Here is a 14,873-nt window from a genome sequence, read left to right on the forward strand (position 1 = left end):
AGTGAACCTACAACTTAGCTTGTTTTCAATAAATACTTTGATGATATCTTGCTTTGGTTTGTAATAATACAAAAAGCAGAAGTGATACTGCTAGTTTTTGTTATACCCTGTGTAAGCATTGTCGGTGAGTGCTTTTGTATTCAATGCACTATAACCTTTTTCTAAAACACTAAGTGAAAAAAAATTAGCCACCATATCACATGTATTCAACACAAATAAATTCATGCATCTAAAATGACAGCATTGGTGTAGAAAGGGACCTTACAATAGACATCACCAAGTCTAACCCTATTGCCATCCCCTCCCTCACCCATATAACAGAGGAGTAAGCTCAGACATGAGGTAAGAGAATAGAAGCTCCACAAAAGCAGGGTTCTTTGCCTGTTTGGTTTGCTGATCTATTAACTCTGGAAAAATGTCTGGCAGTAGGAGGCAGTCAGTAAATATTTGTGAATGAATAGAAAGTTTGTCCCAGCCTTGTAGTTTTCTCATGACACCCATTAACATAAGAAAATTAGTGTAATTTTTTTCCAAACTTTTATTTTTAAAAGTGCAAACTGGGATGGTGGGTGGCTCAGTTGGTTAAGCGTCCCACTCTTAGTTTCTGCTCAGGTTGTGTTCTCAAGCTTAAGAGATGGAGCCCCATGTCAAGCCGCCTGTAGGGCTCCTCGCTCCAGGGTGAGTCTGCTTGGATTCTTTCTCACTCTCCCTCTGTCCCTTCTCCTCCTCTCTCTCTCTCTCTTAAATAAATAAAGAAATCTTTAAAAGAATAAAAAATAAAAGCACAAACTTACAGTAAAGTTGCAAGAACTGTGCGATGAATACCTAAATACTATTTACTATAATTCTCTAATTATTAATATTTTCCCACATTTGTTTTATCTTCACTTCTAAATGCACCATCCTCTTATCTCTTAAAAAAAAAGGACAACTTCCTGCAGAAATACAATACAAAAATTTCAGTCAGGGGCGCCTGGGTGGCTCAGTCGGTTAAGCGACTGCCTTCGGCTCAGGTCATGATCCTGGAGTCCCTGGATCGAGTCCCGCATCAGGCTCCCTGCTCGGCGGGGAGTCTGCTTCTCCCTCTGACCCTCCTCCCTCTCATGCTCTCTGTCTCTCATTCTCTCTCTCTCAAATAAATAAATAAATAAAATCTTTAAAAAAAAAAAATTTCACTCAGGAAGCTTTACTCCGATACAGCACCATTACTCATTATACATTCCATTCTCAGAATTCCTCATGTCTTCCCCAAACAGAAGATATTTAATTTATAATATTTTCACGCCTCCAGTAAGGCAGTTTATAATGTTTTGGTTCCCCGATCCAGAATCTTTTTTTTTTTTTTTAAGATTTTATTTATTTATTTATTTTGAGAGAGAGAATGAGAGACAGAGAGCATGAGAGGGAGGAGGGTCAGAGGGAGAAGCAGACTCCCCGCCGAGCAGGGAGCCCGATGCGGGACTCGATCCCGGGACTCCAGGATCATGACCTGAGCCGAAGGCAGTCGCTTAACCAACTGAGCCACCCAGGCGCCCCTGTAATTTTTTTTTTAAGATTTTATTTTCATTATTTATTTGACAGAGAGACACAGCGAGAGAGGGAACACAAGCAGGGGGAGTGGGAGAGGGAGAAGCAGGCTTCCTGCCAAGCAGGGAGCCCGATGCGGGGCTCGATCCCAGGACCCTGGGACCATGACCTGAGCCAAAGGCAGACGCTTAACGACTGAGCCACCCAGCCGCCCCTACACTGCTATTTTTGAAGAATTGATGTCAGATGTTTTGCAGAATGCCTCTCAACTCTTGGTTGTATAGTTTCTTCTTCATTATCAGGTTCAAGTCAAATATTTAAGGTTACTGGAGAACAACAAAGTGATGTGTGTTCTTCACAAAGCATCACATCAAGAAGCATGCAATCTCAGTTTCTCGTATTATGGACAGCATGGTTGATCTCTTGGTTAAGGTGCTGTCTGTCAGATTTGTCCTTTGTAAATGTACTTGTTCCCTTTTGTAATTAATAAGTAATCCTGGGAGTGATTCGTTGAGATTAGAATGTCTTGTTACCAGATTTTCATGCAGTGAGTTTTAACACAAATCAACAAATCTTGTCTGAATTAATCATTGCTAACAGTGTTTCCAAAGTGATGATATTCTCCTTCTATCATTATTTCTGTAGTTTTGTTGGCATTCTTCTGGAAACAAGAGCATTAATTTCTGATTTCCCTGCTTCTTTTTTAAGCAATGGATTATTTTATTGTTCTATACATGAAAACATAGTCCTGTGGTTACTCGTTGAAGGGGTTCTTTCTCTAAATTGGCAACTTTTCTGGAAGGACTAACTAACTTTACTGTGCTTACTGCTGTCTCATTTTCTATAATTTTCTATTAAAACCCAGTAATTCAAATATATTTTAGAAGAAAAACACTGTCAATTTGAGAAGAAAACCTTGTAATGCTTTAGACTCAGATTAATTAATTTAAAGCACTAAAATAATTAGCTGCAGAAGAAGAGATAGGGTTCAGGGTCATCTCAGCTCTCAATTATTTGAGTGGTTATGAAAAGTGTGGGTAAGGCAACATATAGACATGCTGACTTCTAGATGTTCCTTTTAAATAACTCAACAATTTGCTTAAGCTATATTTATTTTATGCTTTTCTAGCAGATGTACTAGAAGCCAAACTTCTTGGATCAAAACAACAGTGAAGAGCATATTATGTATTTCTTTATTCTATTTCTTGTTACCTGAGTGTATCTAATAAGACATTGAATTTGTTATCCAAACAGAATTCTTCTGATGTATGTTTTCATATATTGATTGAATGAAATGTTCATTCCTAGATCTTCAACTATAGGAAGCAACTGCTTTATAATTTATATAGGAGTAGTATACACAAGAAAATGTTACATATCTGTGACATCATCATTAACAAACATATGAAATGTACAATGGATCTATTCTAATTATTCGTGTATTTAAAAAGCCCATCCCTAGCTGGAGTGCTCAACTTTCTGAAAATGAAAGGCTTTTGAGAATCTGCTAGTGAGTTTCTTACTCCCTTTTTCTGCCATGGTCTGCTATTGGCTCAGTCTGTGGGAGGTTTCTGTTTGTCACTCAGCTGCAGCCACACCATCAGTGAAACATCCTCTGTTTATACACCTCTGTGGTTTTCTTCACAGTATTGAAAATGTTCCTGTTATTGGTCAAGGTAGGGGGAAGGACTCCACTAATGCTTAACTTGTAGGGCCAGGAAGTTGCCATGTAGTACATGGGTCAAGGTAACCTGGACAGGGTCCAATTATACAAACATTCTAACTGCAATTTTATGTGTTGTTTTTTTTTTCCTGTTTTCTTGACTCTAATCCCTTATCTTTCTGTGCAATAGAACATTTGAGAGAAATGCATTTGCTCTCAACTACTTAGAACAAAAATATTTATTTGTCATTATTTCCATACGTTTGAGGACTATTCTAAAGGAAGGTTGTAAGTTGTGTGCTTAGTGTATCTTACAAAAAGAAAGCAAAGCAAAACAAAAACACAACTCAAAGACGGCAAAATTTAAAAATTGAACATTCAAGAGGCACAAATCATGATGAATAATGTAAGTGATTTTAAAAATTTTACCATGTGGATTTTATACACTACAGTGGGATAGTTTCCCCCCAAATTCATGTCGACCTGGAACCCCAGTGGATCTTATTTTGGAAATAGAGTCTTTGTAGATGTGATTTGTTAAGGATCTCAAGATGAAATCATTTTGGATTTAGGGTAGACTCTAAATCCAATATTTGCTGTATTTATAGAGAAAAGAGAAGAAAAGGTAGACACAGATACACACACAGAGGAAGGCCACGTGAAGACAGAGGCAGAGATTGGAGTGACACAGCCACAAGCCAAGGGACTCCAGGAGTCACCAGAAGCTGGAGGAAGCAATGAAGGATTCTCCCCTGGAGCCTTCGATGGGAGTGTGGTCCTCACAGCACTCTAACTTAAAACTTCTAGAGAACTATGAGATAATAAATTCCTGGTTTTTAAGCCACCACATTTGTGGTAATTTGTTATAGCTGTCTTAGTACACAGGCTGAAGAGAAATCAGATGAATTTTAAGTGAGGATATATAAAAAGTTGTGAGGTTCCTTGGCAAATACAAGAATTTTAAGCCTTATGATACAGTCTAGTTCAGCTCTGTCTTTCAAAGTTGACCGCTGAGGTTGTATGTGGGATGAAACCCTTGTGCAGCTCTATGACAAAACAAATGTGACAGCGCAGATGAATGCCAGGATAGATGGAGAAGATTTTTTAAATAAATGTTATTACAAAGGCAAAAAATTCATGAACATCTATGTCATAGCATAAGGCCAAATTCTTTGTAACATTTTCAGTAAATCATGAATAATGAAAAATATTTTTACACTGTACTTGGGTTTAGCATTAAATTCCCAGGGATAGTTACCTTCCTTCAACAAAGATAAAATAGCTAGTATGGCCCAGATACTGCTTCCAGCTGTGAAGGATGCACCAATGAGCAAAACAAATATACCTATTTTTGTGGAGCTTCTAGTTTAGCAGGAGATGACAATAAACCTAATCACTAGTAAGTTACCTAATGAGATGGAAGATGAAATGTGCTATGGAAAAAAGAAATAAAACATGCAGGAGAGATCAAGAGTTCTCAGTTTGAGGAGATGGTGTGAATTATTATAAAAAGTGGGGTAGGCAGGGTAGACATACTTGGAAAGGTCAAATTTGAACAGTCTTGAGAGCAATAAAGGAATCACTCAGGAGGAGAAGAACATTCCAGGCATTCTGCATAGCTAGAGCCAAGGTCCTGGGTGGAAGCTACTTGCTTTTGAGGAGGAGCAAAGTAGCCAGAGTAGGTGGACTAGAGTAAGAGAAAGAGAGGAGAGAGGGTCAGAAGGGTAATGGGGAGACATAAAGGGTAATGCTGGGCTTGTAGACCACTGTGAAGGTTTTATATTTTATTTTAATAAAACAGAGAATCTTTGTAGGTTTGTCTAAAGAATGACATGATCCAATTTACATTTATTCTTGCTAAAGATATTGGGAATAGTGTGTGTGTGGTGGGTGGGTGGGGTGAGTGAGTGGGTGTTGAAGGTTGAAGGAAGCTGTTGGATTCTTACATTTTTAAAGGTAGAGCCAAGAGGATTTTGTTGTGGATTACATGTGGGTTGTGAGAAAGAGATAGGAATCAAGGATGACTCCAGGAGTTTTGACCTGAGCAATCAGAAGAATGGAATTACTATCAAATGAGATAAAGAGGACTCTGTAGAGTTGATTTTGTAGATGGGGAAAGATTAGCTCAGTTTCAGACATGTTGAGTTTGCAATGTCCATTAGCCATCCAGGTAGAGATGTTTAATAGGCATTTGGAGATATGAGTCTGGAGTTCAGAAAAGAGGTCTGGGCTGGAGATAGACATTTGAGAATTGGTGGTAAATGGATTGTATTTAAGTCCATTAGAATGAGTGAGTCACCAAGCCAGGGAGTATAGCTAAAGAAGAGGGGATGACCTTCAGAGGTTTTCAGTAGGGTGAAAATAACCCATTAAGCAAGAAATACCTGTTTGCTTAGGATATGAATGTGTCTTGGCTGAGGTTGAAATATTGTGTAATAGACATTTTCGTAGACAAACTTTTATTTTTCAACAGAAGTAAAGAAAACTTTGCCTAAAATTATAATATTAAGAATAATCGGGGCACATCCTGGGTGGCTCAGTCAGTTAAGTATCTGCCTTTGGCTCAGGTCATGATCTCAGGGTCCTGGGATTGAGCCCCACCTCAGACTCCCTGCTCAGGGGAGAGTCTGCTTCTCCCTCTCCCTCTGCTCCTCCCCCCGCTCATGCTCACTCTCTCTCACTCACTCTCTCTCTCAAATAAATAAAATCTAAAAAAAAATGAAGAAAAACAATTGTTTTTCTGGACAGTGGAAAATTCATGGAGCATATGATTCAAGTTAATGATTAGTTATTTCTGGGAGGTGGACCTCCAGTGACTTTCATTTGTGACTTGGTGCATTTTTGTATTAATGTGTTGTCACAATACGTATATTTTTGTTTGACTAAAAAAAAGCAAAGACCTGTTCTCTCTGTGAGGTCTTTCAATTTGATATAACCTCTCTCCTGAAGAAAAAACAGGGTTTTCAAAAGAATTGCTAAGTGAATAAGTTTGGTATATGTGTGTGTGTGTGTGTGTGTGTGTGAAATACCTAGTTAGATAAAAATACTAAGAACAACTGAAGTGATCAAGCAGTAATTAATGAAGGAAACCAGAAAATGTCACCCCAAAATATACTTCTTTGACTTAAAAATTATTTTAAGCTAAAAGCAATTAATAAGTAGTAGATGCAGAAAAAGCTCCCCCTTTTCTGCTTAAAGGCAAGAAATAAATTCTCATTTGGGGCGCCTGGGTGGCTCAGTCGTTAAGTGCCTGCCTTCAGCTCAGGTCATGATCCCAGGGTCCTGGGATCGAGCCCCGCATCGGGCTCCCTGCTCAGCGGGAAGCCTGCTTCTCCGTCTCCCAGTCCCCCTCCTTGTGTTCCCTCGCTCGCTTTGTCTCTGTCAAATAAATAAATAAAATATTGAAAAAAAATAAATAAATTCTCATTTTACTGGAAATAGACTCTTATCAGCCTGGAGAAGGCACCAGAGTAATCTGCAAACAAATTGTTAAACTAACTATCTTTCTACTTATTTCACCATAGTCTTTTGTCCAAACCCCTTTGTTTTCTCAATGCTTTCTTTCTCTCTTTCCTTTTTCTTTTTCTCTTTCTCTTCTTTTCTTTTTTCTTTTCTTTTCCCTTCTCTTTTCTTTTTTCTTTTCTTTTCTTTCTTTCTTTCTTCTTTCTTTCATTCTTTCTTTTTTCTTTCTTTCCTTCCTTCTTTCTTTCTTTCTTTCTTTCTTTCTTTCTTTCTTTCTTTCTTTCTTTCTTTCTTTCTTTCTTTCTGTCTCCTTTCTTTCCTTTCTTTTATTTATTTATTTCTATTTATTTATTTGTCTAAACGGTATAAAAGCCTTCTACTCTGGTCAGTTTGGGTCTTCATTCTTTTATGAAAGCTCCCGTTTACATGTACAAATTCAATAAAATTTGTGCACTTTCCTCTCATTAATCTGCCTGTCAGTTTAATTTTCAGACACAGCCAGGGACCCTAAGAGGGTCGAGGAAAACTTTTTCCTCCCTTACTATGACACTTCTAAGTGTTCACTGTATCAAAGCAAACACCAACCTTCCCCAGGACAATGTGTGTCCTAAACACCTTGTGTCCTAAACACCAAGGCAGGCGGCTAAAAGAGAGTTGGAATCTGTTGGCACAAGCGTATTTACAGAGCTGCTGAGAAATTGCTATTGATGTGTGAAATGGATTTAACAATCAATGAAATAGCCCTCACCCCTCAATCAATAAGAGAGCAATGGTTCTTTTTCTTCTGTAAAATAACATCTACCCCTGGACGCCTGGATGGCTCAGTCGGTTAAGCATCTGACTTTTGTTTTGATCTCAGGGTTGTGAGATCAAGCCCAGCATTGAGCCCCACATTGGGCTCCATGTTCAGCGTGGAGTCTGTTTAAGATTCTCTCCCCACCCACCCCCTCCATGCTCTCTCTTTCTCAAATAAATAAATAAATATTTTTAAAAATAACATTTACCCTTGGTTGGTAACAGCAGCTGTGGTTTTCAGAGCCCATAGCTCTTCTACAATAGCCTTTTTCGACTGACTTGACCAAAAACTTTTGCTTGAAATAAGCCACAATTCTTTCAAGTCCGAATGATAATTTGACTTAAAAAAAAAAGTTTAGAGTAGTGCCATTATTTTTCTGTTTGTTTTTTTAGAATTCCTTCCTCTTAACATTTTGTGATTTTCTTACTTGCTTTTATTATAGTTAATTAGGCTGGTTATACTTTGTCAACAAGTTTGGATAAATATCAAGATCTCAAATTCATTTAGGTGACAAAGTTACTTTATTATCGGAAGGCAGCATAACAGAATAGAAAGAGCATAGTGTCTGGAATCGAACTGCATTTCCCCCAAATTCATATGTTGAAATCCTAACCTGCAAAGTGATGATATTAGGACTTGCACCTTTAGGAGGTGGTTAGGTCAAAGGGCAGAGCTGCCGGAATGGGATGAGTGCTCTATTAAGGAAATCTGCAAAGCTCCCTAGTCTTTTCTGCCATGTGTGGATCAATGAGGAAGCAGGCTCTCACCAGACACTGAATCCACCAACTCAAGAAATAAATGTCTATTGTTTATAAGCTGCCCAGTTTATAGCATTTTTGTTATAGTAGCCCGAGTGGGCTGAGACAGTATTTGAAAAATCAGGTTTGAGATTTGAATGCAGACTCTACTATTTGCTGACTGTGTAACCATGAAAGGTCACTCAAACTTTCTAAGGTAGCTTTTCTGTGTCTGCATAATCAGTACAGTGGCATCTCATAAAGTTGTCACAGGAATTAAATGAGATAATATGTCTGCTATGTGGTAAACTCAACACATGTTAGCGATTATTTTTATGGATTAGCCCATATTGTCAATTAGGAATGACTTGTACAACTGTTTTTTGTTGTTGTTGTTAAAAGATTGACAATAATTATAATTACAAGCATATTCCTAATTTTTACATAGAAAAATATCATACTTATTTCAGTCCTTAAAGTCATTTGCAGTCTATAGTTTTTTATTTGTCTTTTAGTATCAAAAAAACCTTCTATATAATCAAATCAATCATGTAATATCATTAAATCAAATGCACAAAACTTCGTAATGTCTGCCATAAGTAAGAAAAGTTATTGTGCTCTCTGGAAGATATAAAGCCTGCTCTTTTTTTTTTTTTAAGATTTTATTTTATTAATTTGAGAGAGAGAGAGAAAGAGAGAATGCATGAGAAGGGGAGAGGAGCAGAGGCAGAGGGACAAGCAGACTCCCCACTGAGCAAGGAGGGGTGGGAGGCAGGCAGGGTATCCATCCCAGGATCCGGAGATCACCACCTGAGCCAAAGTCAGATGCTCAATCGATTGAACCACCCAGGTGCCCCGTAATGCCTGCTCCTTAGATGCAGAGACAGGGCAAACATTGTCACATGAATTTTATAAATAACAGACTTTCTGAAATCATAGGAATTCCATTTCACTATGGGAAGATGGTGTTATGAGAAGACATCAGACTAAAGGAAGGATTTCAACCAAATCTTCAAGAATTACAGAAGGCCTTGGGAGATTATCCATTTTATTTTGCACCCCAAGAAAACAACTTACAAAGTTGTGTTTATTACGTGCTGCAACAAAGGAGACTGCACACAATGAACTCTATTTCCCTCTCGCTCTAACATGAGAGACTCGTACTTCTCCAGTGAAAACTCCAGCTCCACTTTTTACTCCTGCCTCCTGGATAAAACTTACCACACCCAGTCGCCAATCCCTTGTAAAATCACAGTGCTTCTCCTGGTATTTCTTTTATTTGGCCATGTTTGATACAAGACAAAGTAAATTCACTAGTTAACATGTCAAGATTTGGTAAGAGGAATAAAATATTTAGGATTTGCAGTACAGAATTTTCCAAATTTTTTCTATAGAATACGAGGTCTTTGATAAATTTCTGGGGATTTTTAAAACAGAATCACCTAAATTTGTGATTTACCATGCACTTTGGCAATTTTAAAGGTTTTAAGAAGATCTGTGGGGCATACACCCGCTTATGCAAGGCAACATTTGATGACAGAAACCTTTATTTCTATTATTCCTATGAACTCAGTGAGAGAAGCTGATGAGTTAAACCTGCAGTGTGCTACTAAATTTCTTAGCCATTCAGTCACATCATAATCCTCAATAGAATATCTATTGATTGAGATTAGTGACATCCATCCAAAACTTTCATTCATATTGTAGGTAATCTCCTTATAATAGAATAAAAGAAATTTCTCTTTGTCTCATTACTGGGACTGTTTATGGATTTCCTGAATAATTGATTTATCTTTATTTTAATAAGACTGTAAGTCAAGTACTTATATAACTTCCTTATTCCTATTGGCTGCTAGAAAACTTAGAGCCAAATTTTGGCTTTATAAATAATCTCATTTCTGGCTTAATCATATCTCTTACCTTCATTTCCTTTTGACCTGTTCTCTTTATCTGCCCAGTTTTAGCTGCGTTTCCCCCCCCCCCATGCTCATTGAATGTATATTATAAGTTGCCTTGAAGTTTTTTTTTTTTTTTCTTTTGGAACAAGAATGGTAGGAACAAACACATAACTGTATTTTACCAACTACCAACTTTTGTTTTCATTTGTTGTTCATTTGGTGGGAGCAGGGAAGAACACACTTCAATTTAATCAATTTTTTTTAAAAACAGATTCATGCGATAATTTACCTCCAATATCTGAAGTGGAATGGGTCATTTGAACAAAACTTCAACAAATGGCATCTTTGCTATTGCTTTATCTTTTAAATTCTTCTGAAAATAGCATATCAAAAGGTTGAGGATTTATATATTGAAAATAAGTTATTCACTCCCATTAAACAGAATAGTTTTGCATTATTTAGTTTCAGAATTTTAGCTGTCACTCTTGCCCATGCTCATGGCAAGGCTGTTCAAGAGCAATAGGTCAGGGTTAATGAGAAGTCTGTCTTCACCCTCCCAGCCTTGAGGATGCTTTCTACGTAGGCAGGGAAAAACTCTTGTTCTAGTTCACCTATGAGAAGAGGAACTGTGCATTTATTTTTATATTCAAGTCATCACCCATTACCCAGTATGTTTGTAACTGTCCGAAGCAAATAAGATAAGAACACAGGTGAGCTTAATAGGGATCTAACTTTTTCACACTAAGCAAAACTCAGCTGTTATCACTGTGTTCTGTTGGAACAGATATTTCACAATTGTATGAATAGACAAAAGTGTTGGCAGAATTAAGTGTCACATGTCCTGTCATTGTAGGCAAGCAGAACTCAGAATGACCTGCATCAAAACAAGTGTAAACAGTCACACTATGGCCAACTCTTGGTTTTCGCCTCAGGTCATGATCTCAGGGTCCTGGGACCAAACCCTATGCTCGGTGGGGAGTCTGCTTGAGGATTCTCTCCCTTTCCCTCTGCCCCTCCTCAAGTTCACTCTCTCTCTCTCTCTCTCTTTAAAATAAATAAATAAATCTTTTAAAAAAATAAAATAAAATAAAATACCTAGGACATTATGAAATAAAAAATACTATGTAGAAAATACTAAGCACTTGTTTCTATATCAGAGATATGAGTCTTTGGGTATGTTATTGATATTTTATTTTATTAACTTCTGATATGTTTCTTCCAATTTTGGCTATTTAAATAGACCCAAGCCTTGAAGCCATTTTGGAACTAGTGAGACTTATTCTTTCACAAATAACTTGCTTCCTGGAGAAACTAGTAAGCTTGTCACATAGGTCAGATTCTCAATATTGCAATTTTGTTACATCATTAAATAAAGGTCTAAAATGAAAGTCAAATTAACAAATCATTACCGTAAAAAAAGATTTTCTTATTGCATAAGATAATTAAAGGTATTTCTAGATTTTATAGCAATGCAAAACATGGGAGTTGATCCTGGATAAAAAGGAGAATCGGTAAAGTATATAAAAAGGAAAAACTCAGTTTTCTACGAGTTGTGTATCCTTCACTTTTACACAGAACACTTTACTTTTGGTCACCAAATGTATGGAGGTTTTTTCCCCTCCAAGCAATTCTCTCTCTCTCTGCCCCTAATTATTACAACCAGTGGAGATTTCAAAATCCCACTTAGAGGGACGCCTGGGTAGCTCAGTCGCTTAAGTGACTGCCTTCTGCTCAGGTCATGTTCCCATGGTCCTGGGATCGAGTCCTGCCTCAGGCTCCTTGCTCGGTGACAAGCCTGCTTCTCCCTCTCCCTCTGCCTGCCGCTCCCCCTGCTTGTGCTCTCTCTCACTCGCTCTCTCTCTCTCTCTGACAAATAAATTACTCAAACCTTAAAAAAAACCCAACCACTTGGACACCAGGTGAGAGCAGGACAAAAGGTGGGCAGCAGATCAAACTGCAGATTAAGTAGACAGGAGGGTGGGGAGCCTGTGGCCACCTCTGTCTCCAGCAGACAGTGGTACGGGAAAGAGAAGAAGTGGCCTGCTGGGGCAGAGAACAGGGTCCAGAGGCCACCATGAGCTCCCACCTAAAAACATGGGAGAGCCAAGAACAGAAAGCATTTAAAAGGAAGGAAGAAGAAAGTTGGATACCAGCTGGATCTCCTACAGTGTGACCCAATTCAACACTTTCTAGCTGGAGATGGTGTCAGATCCAATAGGTTAGGGGCTCAGTCCCACAAAACTGCCTTCACCCCACTTTAGGTGCCAATCACAAGTGGTAGGTCCCCAGGTTACCCACAACTTCTGTCCAATTTGGCTCCAAATAAGAGGTTCTTATGACCCCCTCCTCAGGTTCAATTAATTTACTAGAGTGGCTCAAAGAAATCAGGGAATTATTTACTAAGGTTGACTAGTTTATTAAAGGACATGATAAAGGATACAGATGAGCAGGCAGATGAAAAGGTATATAGGGCAAGATATGTGGGGAAGAGTGCAGAGCTTCTATGCCCTCTCTGAGTGTGTCGCTCTCCCCACACCACCACCAGTTCGCCAACCTGGAACCTCTCTTAACCTCATACTACTAGAATTTTTATGGAGACTTTATCACACAGGCATGATCGATCATTAACTCCATTTTCAGCCCCTTTCCCTTCTCAAGAGAATGGGGGGTGGGGTAAAAAATTCCAGGCTTCTAATCATAGCTTGTTCTTTCTAGTGACCATCCTTCATCCAGGAACCATTGAGAAGCTCACCTGGAGTGGTCCCAATAGTACAAAAGATTCTCCTCTCACCCAGGAAATTACAAAGGTTTCAAGACTATGTTCACAGAAACTTCTTTGCTGAGAAATGAAAAATATTTTGAAAAACAAAAAAAGTAACTATTCAGTTCCTAAATGTATTAGATCTCATAATGAATAAGAGATGCAGCCCAATGCAGGGCTTGATCCCACAACCCTGATATCATGACCTGAGCCGAAATCAAGAGTTGGGCACTTAACCGAGTGAACCACTCAGGGAGCCCCTCAGGTTTTTGTTATTTTTAGTTCTAAAACAGATTAGATCGTTCCTAGGCTCAGAATTGGTCATGATGTATGTCTTCCAAGAAGGCTGATCAGTCAGTTTTACCTTTAGCATATTCCTTCTGTAATCAATGTGTATACAGAATTAAATGAATATGGATATACAATGAGTTTAGAACTTACCACAAATTGTTGCCTTGTACCCATATGTTCTCCTCTATTTACCTGCTATAATGCCTGAGGCTCTCATCCTTATATTTGATTCTTTGAGTGAAAGTGTATTTCTAGGAGGTTTGTGTAAAATATCTGTACATAAAGTATCTTGGGGGCAGCAAACACTATATTGGTTACAGAGGTTTTTCATCTGATCATGAAGGAATAATTTCTCAATCTGAGGTAAACATCACATTGAGAAATTGGTTTCCAAGTGGCAAGATTTAAGTGTTGGCAAGATGCTGACCATATATTTATATATTTATAACCAGTCACAAATCTTATAATACTTTCAATTGCAAAAATTAATGGGAATATATGTATTTGAGGCATTGCCATTATAGTTACTGTCCTGGATGAAGGCAACAAGCTTTTCTTAAATTAATTTATAATTTCTCTAATGCACTAAATTTAAATCTTTGAGTAATCGGTTCCCGTGTTGCTAAGGTTAGCCACTGAATTGACATCACTTAGAAAATCCAAGTGGACTCCTATTTCAAAAGAAGAAGAAGAGGAAGAAGAAGAGGAGAAGGAGGAAGAAAGAAGAAGAAGGAAGAAGAAGAAGAAGAAGAAGAAGAAGAAGAAGAAGAAGAAGAAGAAGAAGAAGAAGAAGAAGAAGAAGAAAAGAAGAAGAAGAAGGAGGAGGAGGAGGAGGAGGAGGAGGGGAGGGGGAAGGGAGAAGGAGGGGGAGGAGGAGGAGGGAGGGGGAAGAAGGAGGAGGAGAAGAATAGAAAACCATGTTGCTTCGAAAATATCTAATTTTTCTAATTTGTAGTGAAAAGAACATTTCCTCATTTCTTTCACTAGTATGATCACCAATAAGGGAAGAACACTTCTCAGCCCAAAAGGCTTAAAGACAGTAGAATAAATTATTTAGCTGTATTCTTTGTAAACACATACCTAGTTGAACAATGATGTGGGGAAAGAGGAGCTATTAATCATTTTTCTGCTCCCAGACACCATGGGCCAGGACGCTAAGGACAGTGACCCCACCTGTTCCGCACAACCCCCTACCCGCTGTGTGAGCCAGGCCAGCGGTACCTGTAAAAACCCCAAGGGAACGTGAGGGGTGCAGGGTATGGTTTTGATGATTTCCCAGTCCTCTTACAACACGGCAATTTCATGTGGTCTAACCTTCTGTAAAACTGCAGGAAACGTGGTCATGTATTAAGAATTTCATAAAGGGGCACCTGGGTGGCTCAGTCGTTAAGCGTCTGCCTTCGGCTCAGGTCATGATCCCAGGGTCCTGGGATCGAGTCCCACATCGGGCTCCCGGCTCAGCGGGAAGCCTGCTTCTCCCTCTCCTACTCCCCCTGCTTGTGTTCCCTCTCTTGCTGTGTCTCTCTCTGTCAAATAAATAAGTAAATAAATCTTAAAAAAAAAAGAATTTCATAATTAGGATTTTAGGGTGGATCAGGATCTTCAAAATTATGATCAGTTTTGAACACCCTCATTTCTTTTGGTGAGGTAGTTGATACTTAGAGACGTTAAATCACTTTTCCCCATAGTGCATTTGTCCATGGCAGAGCCAAGACTAGAACTTCAGTTTAGAACTGAG

Source organism: Mirounga angustirostris, unplaced genomic scaffold, assembly GCF_029215605.1.
Source record: "Mirounga angustirostris isolate CCGP_5_RB_7025 unplaced genomic scaffold, mMirAng1.0.hap1 SCAF_2, whole genome shotgun sequence".
Lineage (NCBI taxonomy): Eukaryota > Metazoa > Chordata > Mammalia > Carnivora > Phocidae > Mirounga > Mirounga angustirostris.